Source organism: Rattus norvegicus (assembly GCF_036323735.1).
Source record: "Rattus norvegicus strain BN/NHsdMcwi chromosome Y unlocalized genomic scaffold, GRCr8 chrY_unlocalized_34, whole genome shotgun sequence".
Classification (NCBI taxonomy): domain Eukaryota; kingdom Metazoa; phylum Chordata; class Mammalia; order Rodentia; family Muridae; genus Rattus; species Rattus norvegicus.
Genome location: NW_026947394.1, coordinates 292050 through 307768, shown reverse-complemented (window position 1 = coordinate 307768; position 15719 = coordinate 292050). Strand labels below are relative to the sequence as shown.

Here is a 15719-nt window from a genome sequence, read left to right as displayed (position 1 = left end):
TCAGCCAGCAGAAGATTGGTCTGCGTGAAAGTGAATTATGGTTTCTTCCAAGGATTTCAGTGTCACAGCTCTGTTAGAAGGTATTCAGGGACACACTATCATTGTGTGTATAATTTCTCAGGGTGAACAACGGCTAACCAAACCTTAGAGTGCAGGAAGGGTTTTCCTGTGCATTTACATCAGTTGCAGGTTTAAAGTACCAGGAATCCCTCATTTGCTATATCTTTATAATCTCTTTCCCAGCATCAGTCTGTTGTTCAGGGATCTCCATTTTACCTCCTCAGAAATTGACTCCACTGAATGTGCCCCATCCCCGACCCTGAAGTCCTACTTGCTGGATTTCAAAGGATTGCAGGTTCGTACTCTGCATTCTCTGTCAGATTAAATCCTCAGGAACGTGGCCCTCTAGACACCATGAATTAATCAGTGTTTTCATCGAGTTTCCACATTAACTCGTATGTTCCCTATTTCTGGCTGTTTCTCTCTGCACCGCGCTTTCCCTCCATCTTCCCCGCTGACCCTCCGCTTCTGTCCTCAGTCGCCCTCACTCACTCACAGAATCTGTTCAACTTTTCCTTTCAGATAGGTCTATGCTTTTCCCCTCACGGGCCTTCTCCTTTCCTTTGTTCTCTCTGCCTTTGTGGATTGTAGATATAATATGATTAATCGCACAGCTGATACTATGCATAGGTAAACGCCTTCCATGTTTGTGTCTCTAGGTCTCAGTTCCCTCTTGGGCTGATTTTTTTTTCTAGTTTCATCTATTTTCTCTTAAGCTTCATGATATCATGCCTCGACCACTATGATGTCATTCACCCACCCCTATGATATCATGCCCCAAACCTATGATGTCATGCCCCACCCCCATGATGCCATGCCCCCGTCCCCATGATGTCATGCCTTTGCCCCTTGCTAAAGTGTTTGTACATATTCACCAGGTAACATTCTGAATGCTGCCCTGTCAACCACACTCCTCCAGGCTCCCACCATTTATAGTACCTCCTCCTATCCTCTCCCATTCTACACTGAATGAGCAGAGGACCACTCTGGGTACATCTCCACCCCGGGCACATCAAGTCTACGCAAGACTAGATTCATTGTCTCCCAGCAGGTCCTGAAAACGCAGCCCGGGTAGGAGAACAGGATCCACAGACAGGCAACGGGTTTAGTGAACCCACGTGGTGACCATTGTGCTTCTCTACCTCTCTCAGTCCTTCCTTCAGCTCTTCAGTGAGACTCATTGAGCTCCATCTGATATTTGACCGTGCGCGTCTGCTTCAGTGTCAGTCGTCCCTTGGTGGAGCCTCGCAGAGGAAAATAAACATAAAATGCAAACATAAGAAAGGACCATTAATAATGTCAGTGTTTGTCGTTTGCTCATAGGATAAGTCTCACATCCGGCCACTTATCCTTTGGCCATTCCCTCATTTCCTCTTCCATCTCAGTCTCTGTGTTTCTTACACAGAGGGCAATTTCTGGGTCAAAATTTTGGGGGTGGGTTTGGGTCCTTATCCTTCCACCTTGGGTCCTCTGTGGCTACAGAAAGTGACCATTTCAGTATCTGTATCCCCACTGCTACAAGTCTCAGCTAAAGTCACCCTCATGGACCCCAGGGTAGCCTCACCCATCCCAGATTGCTGGTAAATCAGAGATAGCACCCACCCTGGACTATCACTGATTTCTCTTTATTCTCTTGGCCCTCTGTCCCTCTTGCTCGTCTCTCCCAAGAAATGATTCTCAAACCACATTTCCCTTCCCATCCCCTCAGCCACCAAATCCTTTCCTTCCATCTGCCTCCTCTAATTAGTTTATTCCTTCTTCTGAGTGAAATTCAAGCATTTTTCTTTGCCCTTTCTCCTTGTTTATCCTCTTTGGTTCCGTAAATCTTAGTGTCGGAGGAAGAATGAAGAGGATGAAGAGATACAAAATGGGGAGGAAGCTGGCCTTCTATCTTGGTATAAAAAACAGGGAAGAAATACATGGTCCTTTGGAAAACTCAGTTAGTCCTTGGTAGGGGTTGAGTGGTATCGCTGAAGAGATAGCCTTGATCTGAGCATTCTACATAAGGGACTAAGGAACTGTGAGGCTCTCAGAAGCAAATGAACTTCGCTGTTCTTAAGGTTCCTGGAAATTAGAGAGTTTATATCCTTCATTCCTTTATTCCAAACCCAAGTGTTGTGAAGGGCACGGTTGTTTTCCTGAGAGGTCATGACCTTTACTCTTCTTTTCTTTTTTTTCTTTTCTTTTTTTCTTTTTTCTTTCTTTTTTTTAACTTGACTATTTCTTATATACATTTCGATTGTTATTCCCTTTTCCGGTTTCTGGCAAACATCCCCCTAACCCCTCCCCCTCCCCTTCTTTATGGGTGTTCCCCTCCCCATCTTTCCTCCATTGCAGCCCACCCCCCAACAATCTAGTTCACTGGGGGATCAATATAAGCAGGACCCGGGGCTTCCTCTCTTTTTTTCATGAAGAAAAGGTCCTAAGGAATAAGGGAAAAACAAGTATTGTGTCCCTAACTCACGGTAAACTCCTCCATGCTTTGGATACCTATAGTGAAGTTTGGGTCTGACACTGATATTTGAGAGAGAGAAGTGATTCTAGTGGAGACTTCAATAACTCAGTCGTTCCACTACTATTACTCTGACTACCACTTCAGATTTCCGAGATGTTTCTATATATACATTTTGAATATTATTTCCCTTCCCAGTTTCCTGCACATAAGATTGCTAACTTTTCCATTTCCTTCTACTCTAACCAACCTTTCTGCCTCATGATATTGCCTTGAACTGGGAGACAAACTAGGGATGACAAGAGCTTCTCTTTCCAATGTTGCCGAAAAAGGCCATCCTCTGCAACATATGCATTTGTATCCATAAGTCAGTCCATGTACTTTCTATGTACATTGGTCTAGTATTAAAAAGCTCTGGTTCACTGGCATCGTTGTTCTTATGGGGTTGAAAGCACCTTCAGCTCTTCGAATCCTTTTTCAACATTTACCAACAAGAGGTCCGTTTTCAGATCACTGGTTTGCTACTAGCATTCACTTCTGTATTTGACATGCTGTATCTGTGTCTCTCAGTAAATATCTGTACCCAGTCCCTTGCAGAATGTATTTCCTACCTTCATCAATCTTATCTAGTTTTTTTGTCTGATGTATACATATGTACTTTGGTTCCTCTTAAACCTATGAAGTTAATTGGAAAGTTAACATCGATTCTGAACAACTATGTCAAGAATATAGAATTCAAAAATGACAATTTCAAAGAGACTCCCCCTGTTTTTATGAACCTACTGAAGTAGACTTTATTTTTTCTCCTTTTTTCGGAGCTGGGAACTGAACCCAGGGCCTTGTATTGCTAGGCAAGCGCTCTACCACTGAGCTAAATCCCCAACCCTGAAGCAGACGTATAACTGGTCCTCAAGCCATCCTTTTCCCTGCATATCACATGGTATGTTACGTTTGGCCTGAAGAAAGAATCATGTAAATCATCCTAAACCCTCATGTCTGGCCATGGGAACATTGGAAGCTAGATAGGGTAGTACAGATATCAAATGGGAGAAGAAACAGAATTCAATAGTCCATGTTGTCCTTTGCTTTCCTGATGTCTCGTAATTTTTCGATAAAATAAGAATTTGGGAGATTAGCATTTGAAGTAAGTACACAGAATTTACACTATTATAGTTACTATATAGCTGGGCCCCATTTGTGACCATATCATTGCAGAAAATGGTATTGAAAACAGAATTTTTGTGTGTATTGAGAAATATTTACAAAGTCCCCTAACAAGGAATTTACAATAAGAAATTGAAATACAGGATATTTAAGTTCTTTTTATTTCCAGAGCTGGTAAGAGCACCAGTGGAAGGGGAAGCCCTGGGTCCTGCTAAGATTGAACCCCCAGTGAACTAGATTGTTGGGGGGATGGCGGCAATGGGATGAGGATGGGAAGGGGAGCACCCATTAAGAAGGGTAGGGGGGAGGGGGATGTTTGCCCGGAAACCGGAAAAGGGAATAACACTGGAAATTTATACAAGAAATACTCAAGTTAATAAAAAAAAAAGAAATTGAAATACAATATTCATTCAATTTTACGTCTGTAGGGAAAATACTGGTCATTGGGAAACAGAGAAAACCTAGAAAATTCAACTGTATGTCACAAGAATGAACCTAGGAATAAAAGTATTATCTAGGAGAATCTCCTACTCTCCATGTTCCTAAATCTTTTTCAACCATGTCAAGCGCCACAGCATGTAACCACTAGTGAAGCAGCGAGAACCACTAGTGAATTAGAGAGAAGGAATATATAATGGTTTCCACTGTGTCACAGGAGACATACCTTTAAAGTGCAAACTTGAATCTTGTCAATGTAAGGAAAGTTGTTCATCAGGTAGTCCATGAGAGTTTTCAGTGACATCATCATTAGGCATCATGACCTTCACTCTTTTTGTCAAGTATAAAAGGTCCTAAGGAAGAAGTGAAAAAGAAGTATCTAGCTCTGAGTAAACTCCTCCATGCTTTGGATACCTATAATGCAGTTTGTGTCTGACACTGATATCTGGGAAAGGGAAGTACTTGTAGTTGAGACTTCATCATCTCAGTCTTTCCACTTGTATTATTCTGAATAACACTTCAGATTTCTGCATGAATATCTCTTACTTGGCAACTCTCTTTCTTTTATATCATTCTTTTTTTATTTTTTACCAAAATTTGATTTTTTAACTGAATGTTTCTATACTTACTTTTAAAATATTATTTCTTTTCCCAGTTTCCTGCCCATAAGGTTACTACGCATTCCATTTCCTTCTTTCAAATCAGCCTTTCTGCCACAATGCATTCCCTTGAACTGGGAGACAAAGTAGGGAGTACAAGGGCTTCTCTTTCCAATGTTGCCCAAAATGGCCATCTTCTGCCACATATGCATTTGAAGGCATAGGTTAGTCCATGTACTTTCTTTTTATATTGGTCTATTATGAGAAAGCGCTGGTTCACTGGCATTGTTGTTCTTCTAGTGTTGAAAGCACCTTCAGCTTTTCGAATCTTTTCAAAATGTACCAACAAGAGGTCTATTTTCAGATCTCTGGTTTGGTCCCAGCATTCACTTCTGTATTTGACATGCTGTATCTGTGTCTCTCAGTAAATATTTATATCTGGCTCCTGGCAGAATGCACTTCTTACCTTCATCATTCCTATCTAGTTTGGTTGTCTGAAGAGTACAAATATAGATTTGGTGGGTCTTACACCTCTTTCGTCAAGTGGAATGTTCACATGGATTTTGCCCAACTATGCCAAGAATGTAGACTTAAAAAATACCAATGCAAATAGACTCCGCCCTGTTTTTATGAACCTATTGAAGTAGTCGTATAACTGGTCCTCAAGCCATTCTTCTTCCTGCCCATCAGGTATCTTCCTTTTGGCTTTAATAAAGAATCATGGTAAAACATCCTAAACCCTCAAGTCTGACCATGGGAACACTGGAAGATAGATCGCGTAGTACTGATATCAAATGGGTCTAGATAACCAAATCCAATAACACATGATGTCCTTTGCTTTCCTGATGTCTGGTAATTTTTTGTTAAAATAAGGATTTGGGAGTTTATCGTTTGAAGGAGGTACACAGTATTTACACTGTTATGCTCACTCTATAGCTGGGCACCCTTTGTGACCAAAATCATTGCAGAAAATGGAATTAGAAAACAGAATTATCGAGTACACATTGAGGAATATTTACAATACCCCCCATCAAGGAATTAACCATAATTAATTGAAATACAATATTCATTCAATTAAAGGTCTGTAGGGAAAATACTGGCCTTTGGCAGACAGAGAAAACAGAGAAAATTGAACTGTATATCACAGGAATGAAACTGGGAATAAAAATATTATCTAGAATTATCTCCTACACTCCATGTTCCTAAATCTTTTCTACCCATGCCAAGTCCCTGTCTAATTTTCTCCATTGAAAGCATGTAACCACTAGTGAAGCAGAGAGAAGTCTCTAGCTTTAGAGAGATGGGTTATGTGTAGGTTTTTACTGTGTAACAGGAGACATACCAGGATAGTGCAAACTCGAATCTGGTCAATGTAAGGAAAGGTGTTCAGCAGGTAGGCTATTGCAATTCTCACTGATATCATCATTAGGCCTTCCCTGAAAAAGCTCTTTTATCCTGCAGAGGCCTAGCTTCTTTTGTGATATCACGAGTGTTGTCCTGACTGCAATTGAATTGATGATATTCCTTCAGTACCTCTAGGGTTTACTAATTCGCTCCAAAATCAGAGTAAAGAGCTATTTGCAAGGGAGAACAAAGAGGAAGATGATATCAGGGATGGGGAGGAGGAAGCTGCCCTTCTGTCTTTGTATAAAAAATGGAAGAAATATGTGGTCTATAGGGAAGCTCGGTGAGGCCTGCGCAGGTGTTTAGTGGATTCGCTGAAGACATATCCTTGACCTGAGCCTTCCACATATGGGTATTAGTAGTTGGGAGCCTCTCAGAAGCATCTGGACTTCCCTGCTTGTTATGGTTCCTGTACATCAGAGAGTTTATACCATTAATTTCTTACAGAATTCAAGAGTTAGGAAGGGAATAGTTGTTTACCTGAGAGCTCATGACACTTATTCTTTTTGTCACAGAGGAAAAAGTTTCTAAGGAAGAGGGAAATACAGGTATTGTGTCCTCAGCTCACAGTAAATTACTCCATGATTTGGATTCATTTAGTGCAGTTTGTGTCTGACCCTGTTATCTGGGAGAGAGAAGTGATCCTATTCGCCACTTCATTGTCCCCGTCTTTTCACTAGTATTTCTCTGCCTACCATTCCCTGTCAATGACTTTTTAGATTTCTGAGTAAATAGGTGTTATTAGTTGGTTGTACTCTTTTCTTTAATTTCTTTCATTTTTTTTTTATTTTTTACCATATTTTATTCCTTATTATTAATTGGATATTTCTATATTTATATTGAAATGTTATTTCGTTTCCCAGTTTTCTGCCCATAAGATCCCTAACCATGCTCCTGCTCTAGTTCTATTATGCCCCATACTGCCCCTTTACGTTCCAATGAACTGTGAGTCTAACCCAGGGAGAACAAATGGGTTGTCCTTCCATTGATGCTTAAGGAGGACATAACCAGCCATAGTTGTGTCTCTGTACCTACATTGAATATTGGTTTAGTACCAGAGAGCACTGATTCATTTGCATTGTTTTTCATATGAGGTTAAACCCCTTCACCTCTTGTAATACTTCCCCAAAATCTACCAACAAGAGGTCCATTTTAAGTTCACTGGTTTGCCACTAGCACTCATTTATGAATTTTTTCTAAGGAAAGATCTATATCTGGTTACTGACAGAATGCACTTCTTAGCTTCATCAATATTATCAAGTTTTTGTGGCATTCATATATATACAATATATATACAGTTCGATGGCTCCTGCAGTGAGGAAGTAAGGTTGAATTTTAACATGGATTCTGCTCAACTAGGTCAAGAATGTAGAATCCGGGTAGGGGATTTGGCTCAGTGGAAGAGCGCTTGTCTAGTAAGCCCAAGGACCTGTGTTCGGTCCCCAGCTCTGAAAGAAGAAAAAAAAAAGAATGTAGAAAACACAAATGAAAATGGAAAATAGAGTCACTCCTTTCCTTATGAACCTCCTGAAGTACAGTGTTCCCTGGACTTCAGTCATTCTTCTCCCTGCCCATCCTCCTGAATCTTCTGTTTGGCCTGAAGAATGAATCATAGAAAAGCATCCAAAACCCTCAAATCTGTCACTGGGACACTGGAAGGTTGATACTGTAGTACTGATATCAAAAAGTTCTAGAGAAACAAATTTGATACTCCATGTGGTCCTTTGATTTACTGATGTCTGAAAATTTTTGAAATAAATAAGGACTTGGGAGTTTACTATTTGAAGTAGGTACACAATACTTACACTGTTTTACTCACTCTGTACCTATGCCCCTTTTTTGCCAAAATCATTGCAAAAAATTGAATTGGAAAACAATTTTTGAGTACACATTCAGGAATATGTATTTCCCCTCTCAAGGAATGTAGAAAAAAATATTAATACAATATTTCATCAATTGAAGGTCTGTAGGGAAAATACTTGCCTTAGAAAACAGAGAAAACCTGGGAAATTGAAGTGTATGTCACAGGAATGGACCTGGGAATAAAATTATTAATCAAAGTATCTCCTCTTCTCCATGTTCCTAGACCTTTTCTCCCATTCAAAGTCCCTGACTAACTTTCTCCATTCAGACAACGTAACCACTAATGAAGCAAAGAGAAGTATCTAGCTTTAGAGAGATGTAGTAAGTAAAGTTTTCCACTGTGCCTCAGGAGAAACTCCTTGAAAAGCCACTTTCGAATCTGTTCAATGTAAGGAAAGCTGTTTAGCAGGTAGTCCATGCAGCTCTCAGTGACATCACTATTAGGCCATGCCTGAAAAATCTCTTCTATCCTGGAGATCTCTATCTTCTTCTGTGATGTCACAAGTGTTGTTGTGTCTGCAACTGCCTCTCAGATATTCCTTCAGTACCTCTAGGGTTTACTAATTGGTCTCTAATTCAGAGTCAATAGCCATTTGGGAGTGAGAAGAAAGAGGGTAAAAAGAACAGTGATGGGGAGAAAGAAGTTGGCCTTCTGTATTTGTCTAAAAAAGGAAGAAACACTTGGTCCATTGGAAAGCTCAGTGTTTCCTGGTTAGGGGTTGAGTGGGTTTGCTGAAGAGATATCCTCTATCTCAGCCTTCAACGTATAGGACTTAAGAACTGAGAGTCTCCCAGAAAAATCTGGACTTCCCTGCTCCTTGAAATCAGAGAGTTTATATCATTAATTTCTTTATTCCAAAAGCCAGGTATTGGAAAGGGCCCAGTTGTTTCCTGAGAGCTCATGGCTTTTATAACTTTTCCGAGAAGAGAAAGATCCTAAGGAAGGAGGGAAAGACAAGTATTGTGTCCTCAGCTCAGAGTACACTCCTCCTTGCTTTGGATTCCTATAGTGCAGTATGTGTTAGACAGTGATATCTGGGAGAGAGAAGTGCTTCTATTTGAGACTTCATCATCTCAGTCTTTCCACTAGTATTACTCTGACTACCATTCCCTGAAAGTTACCCTTTAGATTTCTGAGTCAATAGGTGTGATTTGCTTGCAGTTAACTTTTCTTTTTCTCTCTCTTTTTTATTTTTTAGCAATATTTATTACTTTTTCTAATTGTATATTTTTATATTTACATTTCAAATATTATTTCCCAGGTTCCTGTCCATGAGATTCCTAAGCAGTGCCACTAACCTACTTCTATAACCCCCGTTACTGCACGTTGACATTCCCTTGAACTTGTAGTCAAACCTAAGGAGCAGGAAGGGCTTCTCCTTCCATTGCGGCCCAACAAGGCCATTCTCTGCTACCTATGCAGTTGGAGGCATAGGTCTGTCCGTACACAGTCTTTGAATATTGGTTTAGTACCAGAAAGCTCTGCTTAGTTGAATTGTTGTTCTTATGGGGTTGAAAGTCCATTCAGTTCTTGTAATCTTTTCTAAACATCTACAAACATGAGGTCCATTTTCAGTTCTCTGGTTTTCCACTAGCACTCACTTCTGTATTTGACGTGCTCTAGCTGTGTCTCTCAGTAAAAATCTATGTCCAGTTGCTGGCAGCATTCTCTTCTTAGCTTCAAAAATCCATCTAGTTTTGGTGCCAGATATATATATATATATATATATATATATATATATATATATATATATATATATGTGTGTGTGTGTATATATATATATATACATATATATATATATATATATATATATATATACTTTTGGTGGCTTCTACTACTAAGAATTTTGATGGAAGATATACTTAGATTCTGTGTAACTAGGTCAAGAATATAGGATTCACAAATGACAATGCCAAATAGACTCCCTCCTGTTCTTATAACCTATGGAAGTTGAGGTTTCACTGGACCTCAAGCCAATCTTCTTGCTGACCATCACCCGAAATTGATGTTTGGCCTGAAGAAAGAATCGTGTTAATACAACCAAAACCCTCAAGTCTTGCCCTGGGACCACAGGCAGGTCGATATTAGAGAATTGATCTAAAAGAACTACAAAACCGCATTCTATAGTCCATGTTGTCCTTTGCTTAACTGATGTCTGGTAATTTATGGACAAAATAAGTATTTGGAAGTTCAACATTTGAAAAAGGTACACAATATTTACACTGTTATATTCACTCTATAACTCGGCCCAATTTGTAGCCAAAAAATTTTATTGCAAAAAATTGAATTGGAAAAATGAAAATTTTGAGTACACATGCAGGAACATATGTAATGTCCCCTATCAATGAATGTAAAATCAAAAAATGTAGCACAATTTTCACTCAATTAAAGGTCTGTAGGGAAAATACTGGCACCTGGGAAACAGAGAACACCTTGGGAATTGAACTTTATGTCACGGGATTGGACCTGGGAATAAAATTAATCTTCAGAAGAATCTCCTTCTCTCTGAGTTCCTAGATCTTTCTCAGCCCTTGACTAGCTTTCTCCATTCAGATCATGTAACCACTAGTGAAGCAGAGAGAAGTCTGTAACTTTAAAGAGATGTAGCAAATAAAAGTTTCTACTGTGTCACAGGAGACACGCCCGGAAAGGACACCCTTGAATCTGGTCAATATAAGGAAAGCTGTTCAGAAGGTAGCCATGTCAGTTCTAAGTGACATCATCATTAGGCCATGCCTGAAAAATCTCTTGTATCCTGGAGAGCCCTAGTTTCTTCTGTGATGTCACAAGTGTCGTCTTGACAGCAAATGCCTCACAGATATTTATTCCTTATATATAGGGTTTGCTAATTGGCCTATAATTCAGAGTAAAGAGCCATTTTGGAGGGAGAACAAATAGGATGAAGAGATCAGAGATGTGGAAAAGGAAGCTGACATTCTGTCTTGGTATAAAAGGAAAGAAGAAATATGTGGTTCTTGGGAAAACACCCTGGGAAGATGGCTTTAGTTCTTTTGTTCTCTAGGTGCACCAAGCTCTTGGAGAAATTGCTGAACATCCTAAAGACCTTTGGGCCGATGGTTAAGTTTCTAGATACCCCTTTTTAGATTTTGATGGTCCTGGGGATTGCATGACTGATGGTAAATGTTTCCCAGGAAGAGTTTGAGAGTCAGATTGATTTTTAGATGTTTTAGAAGACATGGAATTTTTCAGATATAAAATATTTTTCTGCATATCCATTAATAAAAAGGACACTAACTGGCAAGCCCCAACACAAGGAGGCAAGTAAAATCATAGTTAAGCAAGAAATTAATCTTTACAACAAAAGAAACAGAAGCACACAAGCATAAACTAACCTCCAATTATGAAAATAAGAGAAAGTGACCATCACTAATCCTTAATATCTCTCAACTTCAATGGACTCAATTCCCCACTAAGAAGACCCATGCTCTCTCTTCCACATGGAGGTAGTCTCTACAAGGTCCCTCTACACACTCCCGGCATTTTACTGAGTCCTGATAGTCTCATACCTCTCAGGTCTCTGGAATATTCTAGAGCCACCAACTACCTCCAACATTTTAGCTCCTGAGATTGCCTGTTTCCATTAATTCTGCTGAAACTCAGGGTTTCAGTCTTACTCCCCGCCAATAACTGACCATGTTCCCCTCTTTCCCTTACTGTCTCCTTTCTCACCCAGGTCCCTCACTCTTCCCTCCTGAGGTTCATTTCTTCTCCCTCTCTAGTGGGATTGAGACTCTTCACTTTGGCTGTTCAACTTGTTAAACTTTTATTATTTCTTTTATAAATATTAGATATTTTTGTTTACATTTCAAATATTATTCACTTTCCCAGTTTTCCGGTCATAAGAGTCCTATCACTTTCCCCACCAGTTCTTCTATAAAGGTGTTCCCCCTCACCAACCACTCCCTTTCCCAGCATCCCCTGACATTCCCCTACACTGGGGTACTAGCTTTGGTAGGTTAAGAGCTTCTCCCCCCATTGATGTCCAACAAGGCTACATATGCAGCTGCAGACATAGTTCTGTCTATGTACAGTCTTTGAATATTGTTTTAGTACCAAAAAGCTATGGGTCATTGGTATCGTTGTTTTTATGGGATTGAAAGCCCATTCACTTCTGGTAATCCTTTCTCCAAATTTACTAACAAGAGATTCGTTTACATTCCATTGGTCTGCCAATAACCTTCATTTCTATAATCGGCAGGCTCTACCTGTGTCTCTCAGGAAAGATCTATATCTGTTTCCTGGCAGCATGCACTTCTTAGCATCATCAATCTTATGTAGTTTGTGGCAGATCTATCTATCTATCTATCTATCTATCTATCTATCTATCTATCTATCTATCTATCTATTTATCTATCTATCTCTATCATATATATATATACATATACATACTTATACATATATACATACACACACACACACACACATATATATATATATATATATATATATATATATATGTATTTATGTATATATTTGGTGGCTCCTACAACTATATGGTTAGTTGGAATTTTAGGATAGATTCTGTGCAACTAGTTCAAAAATGTAGAATTAGCAAAGGCCAATGCCAATCAGACTCCCTCCTGTTATTTTTGAACCTATTGAAGTTGAGGTATCTCTGGACATCAAGACATTCTTCTTCCTGCCCATCCTGCTGAGTCTTGTGTTTGGCCTGAATAAAGAATCATGGTAAAACCTCCAAAACCCTTAAGTTTGGCCCTGGGAACAGGAAGGTAGATATTATAGAACTGACATCTAATGGGACTAGACATCCACATTCTATAATCTATGATGTCCTTTTGCTTTAATGCTGTCTCCTAATTTTTGGATTAAATAAGGATTTGGACTTCATCATTTCAAGTAGGTATACAATATTTACACTGTTATATTCACTCTATATATTGGCATGCTTTGTTGCTTATTAATTGCAAAAATGGAATTGCAAAACAGAATTTTTGTGTACACAATCTGGAATATATATATATATATATATATATATATATATATATATATATATATATAAAGTCTCCTATAAGGAAAGTACAATACGAAAATGAAATACAATACTCAATCAATTAAAGGTCTGGAGGGAAAATACTGGCCTTTGGGAAACAAAGAAAACCTAGGAAATTGAAATGTATGTCACAGGAATGGACCTTGGAATAGAATTATTATCCAGAATAATCTCCTCCACTCCATGTTCCTAGACTTTTTCTACCCATGCCAAATGCCTGATTAACTTTCTCCATTCAGAGCATGAAACCATTAATGAAGGAAAAAAACTCACTAGGTTTGGAGATGGAATACATAAAGGTTTCCCCTGTGTTACAGGAGAGATACCTGGAAAAGGCACTCTCAAATCTGGTCAATGTAAGGAAATCTGTTCAGAAGGTAGGCCATGGCAGTTCTCAGAGACATCATCATTAGGCCCTGCCTGAAAAATATCTTGCAACCTGGAGATCCCTATCTTCTTCTGTGTTGTCACAAGTGTTGTCGTGACTGCAATTGCCTCTCATATATTCCTTCAGTACCTCTAGTACTTACTAATTGGCCTCTAATTCAGAGTAAACAGCCATTTGGGAGGGAGAATAAAAAGGATGAAAAGATCAGATATGGGGAGAACGAAGAAAGCTGGCCATCTGTCTTGGTACAAAAAAGGAAGGAATACATGGTCCTCGGTATAGCTCAGTGAGTACTTGGTAGTGATTTAGTGGGAATGCTAAAGAGATAGCCTTTATCTGAGCCTCCCACCTATGGGAATCAGGAGATGGGATGCTCTCAGAAGAATCTGGACTTCCCTGATTTTATGGTTCCTGGAAATCAGAGAGTTTATATCATTAATTTCTTTATTCCAAAAGTCAAGTGTTGGGAAGGGCACAGTTGTTTTCCTGAGAGCTCACGACCTTTACTCTTTTTGATAAGAAAAAACATGTCCTAAGGTAAAAGGGAGAGACAGGTATTGTGTCCCTAGCTCAGAGTAAATTCCTCCATGTTTTGGATATCTATAGTGCAGTCTGGGAAGCAGCAGTGCTATTAGTTGAGATTTCATCATCTCAGTCTTTCCACTAATATTTCCACTGATTACCACTTTACTTCTCTGAGTCACTAGGTATGATTAGCTGTCAGTTTTCTCTTCGTTTATTCCTTTCTTTTTTTATGTTTTAGCTTTATTTGTATTGATTTTTTTAACTTGATGTTTCTATATTTACATTTAATGTTATTTCGTTTCCCATTTAACTGCCCATAAGATTCCTACCCATATCCTTCCCCTTCTTCTTTAACCCCACTGACTGTGCATTCACATTCCCTTGAACTGGGAGACAAACCTAGAGTGGGCCAATAGCTTCTGCCTCCATTCGTGATGAACAAGGTCATCCTCTGCCACATGCAGTTTGAGCCATAGCTCTGTCCATCTACATTCATTGAATATTGGTCTAGTACCAGAAAGCTCTGGGTCATTGACATTGTTGTTCTTATGGGATTGAAAGCTCCTTCACCTCTTGAATTCCTTTCTCAAAATCTGCTAACAAGATGTCTGTTTCAGTTCAATGATTTGCCACTAGCATTAATTTCTGTTGTTGACATGATCTACCTGTGTCTCTCAGGAAATATCTATATCAGGTTGCTGGCAGAAGGCACTTTTTAGCTACATCAATATTATCTAGTTTTGGTGGCTGATGTATATATATACTTTTGTGGCTCCTACAGCTATGTGGTTAGGTGGAATTGTGACACGGATTCTGAGCAAGTAGGTCAAGAATGTAGAGTTCAGAAATGACAGTGCCAAATAGACTCCCTCAAGTTATTATGAACCTATTGAAGTTGAGGTTTCACTGGTCCTCAAGCCATCCTTCTTTCTGCCCATCCTCCGTTATCTTATGTTTGGCTTTCAGTGAGAATCATTGTAAAACATCCAACCCTCAAGTCTAGCAATGGGAGCACAGGAAAGTAGATAGTATAGTACTGATATCAAATAGGACTAGAGAACTGAATTCTATAGTCATTATGTCATTTGCTTTGCTGAAAATAAAACTGGAAACAGAATTTTTGAGTACACATTCAGGAATATTAATAAAATCTCTTATCATGGAATGGACAATGAGAAAGTGAAATACAATATTCATTCAATTAAGGTCTGTAGGCAAAATACTGGCCTTTGGAAATAGAGGAAACCTGGGATATTGAACTCTATGTCACAGGAATGAACCTGGGAATAAAATATTATCTATAAGAATCTTCTTCTCTCTATGTTGCTAAATCTTTTCTAGCCATGCTCAACCCCTAACTAACTTTGTCCATTGAGAGCATGTAAACCCTAATGAAACAAAGAGAAATCTCTACCTTTAGAGAGATTTAGTATGTAAAGGTTTCCACTCTTAAACAGGAGACTCTTCTGAAAGTGTCACCCTCAAATCTGGTCAATGTAAGGAAATCTGTACAGCAGGTGGTCTACGGCAGTTCTCAGTGACATCATCATTAGGCCCTCCTTGAAAAATCTCTTGTATTCTGGAAGCCCGAGCTTCTTCTGTGATGTCACAAGTGTTGTCCTGACTGCAACTTCCTCTTAGATATCCCTTCAGTACATCTAGGGTTTATTAATTGTCCTTTAATGCATTGTATACAGCAATTTGGGAGGGAGAAACAGAGGATGAAGTGATCAGACATGGGGAATATGAAGCTGGCCTTCTGTCTTGGTATAAAAATGGAAGAAATACGTGGT

At 39.2% G+C, this 15719-nt stretch overlaps 1 long non-coding RNA gene across 1 annotated transcript; it reads right to left on the bottom strand.

Moving 5' to 3' along the window:
* Positions 1-1201: 1201 nt before the first annotated feature.
* LOC108353387 (uncharacterized) lies at positions 1202-15445 on the bottom strand. Its single transcript, XR_010062407.1, has 3 exons — positions 15341-15445; positions 4341-4467; positions 1202-1304 (listed from the first exon to the last, which is right to left on the bottom strand). It is a non-coding gene; the product is annotated as an uncharacterized LOC108353387 (long non-coding RNA).
* Positions 15446-15719: the final 274 nt, after the last annotated feature.